We start from the raw sequence: 1,580 nt of genomic DNA, 5'->3' as shown, positions 1-1,580 counted from the left end.
TTTTTTTTTTTTTGCGACAGAGTTTTTTTCTTGTTGCCCAGGCTGGGGTGCAGTGGCACGATCTTGGCTCAGTGCAACCTCTGCCTCCCGGGTTCAAGCGATTCTCCAGCCTCAGCCTCCCAAGTAGCTAGAATTACAGGTGCCCGCCGCCATGCCCAGCTAATTTTTATGTTCTTAGTAGAGATGGGGCTTCACCATGTTGGCCAGGCTGATCTCAAACTCCTGACCTTGTGATCCACTCGCCTCGGTCTCCCAAAGTGCAGGGATTACAGGCATGTGCCACCGCGCCCAGCCTCAAGACAATATTTTCTATTTAAGCTTCCTTCTAGATGTTTGAGATTTTAAAATTTTTCTTTCTTTTGGAGACAGGGTCTCACTCTGTCACCCAGGCTGGAGTAAAGTGGTGCAATTAGGGCTCACTGTAGCCTCAATCTCCTGGACTCAAGTGATCCTACCACCTCAACCTCCTGAATAGCTGGGACTCCAAGTGTGTGCTCATTTTTGTAGAGACAAATGGCTGTCTTTAATTTTTTAATTGTTTTTAATTTCTGACCTGTCAGCAGGAAGTAAAGATGGGATCTTCCTGTGTTGTACAGGCTGGTCTTAAGTAGTCCTCCCACCTCAGCCTCCCAAAGTGCTGGGATTACATGCTTGAGCCATAGCGCCCAGGCTTTTTTTTTTTTTTTTTTTTTTTTAGCAACAGGGTCTCTCTGTTTTGCCCAGGCTGGAGTGCAGCAGTTATTCACAGGCGTGATCATACTGCAACCTTGAACTCCTTCCCTCAAATGATCTTCCTGTCTCAGCTTCCCAAATAGCTGGGACTAGAGGGGAGCACCACTGCACCTGGCTTGATTGATTGGGCTTTTTTTAATTTTAATTTTAATTTTAATTTTTGTTTTGAGACGGAGTCTCACTCTGTCGCCCAGGGTGGAGTGCAGTAGCCGGATCTCAGCTCACTACAAGCTCCGCCGCCCGGGTTTACGCCATTCTCCTGCCTCAGCCTCCTGAGTAGCTGGGACTACAGGCGCCCGCCACCTCGCCCAGCTAGTTTTTTTTGTTTTAGTAGAGACGGGGTTTCACCACGTTAGCCAGGATGGTCTCTATCTCTTCACCTTGTGATCCGCCCGTCTCAGCCTCCCAAGTGCTGGGATTACAGGCTTGAGCCACCGCGCCCGGCCGGGCTTTTTATTTTTTATTTTTTTGAGATGGAGTTTTGCTCTGTCACTAAGGCTGGAGTGCAGTGGCACCATCTCAGCTCACTGCAACCTCCACCTCTCGGGTTCAAGCGATTTTCCTGCCTCAGCCTCCCGAGTAGATTTTCCTGCCTCACTCTCCTGAGTAGCTGGGATTACAGGAGCACGCCACCACACCTGCCTAATTTTTGAATTTTTAGTAGAGTCAGGGTTTCGCCATGTTGGCCAGGCTGGTCTCGAACTCCTGACCTCAGCTGAGCCACCCGCCTAGGCCTCCCAAAGTTCTGGGATTACAGCCATGAGCCACCGCGTCCTGCCCTGATTGGGCTTTTTCTACAAAAAATTCTTGTGAAACTTTTCTGCAATTTTTTTTTTTTTTTTTTTTGT

The sequence above is a fragment of the Rhinopithecus bieti genome, unplaced genomic scaffold, assembly GCF_001698545.2.
Source record: "Rhinopithecus bieti isolate Rb0 unplaced genomic scaffold, ASM169854v2 scaffold_49221, whole genome shotgun sequence".
Lineage (NCBI taxonomy): Eukaryota > Metazoa > Chordata > Mammalia > Primates > Cercopithecidae > Rhinopithecus > Rhinopithecus bieti.
The sequence above is the reverse complement of the archived record's forward strand: the minus strand, read 5'-3'. Positions refer to the sequence as shown.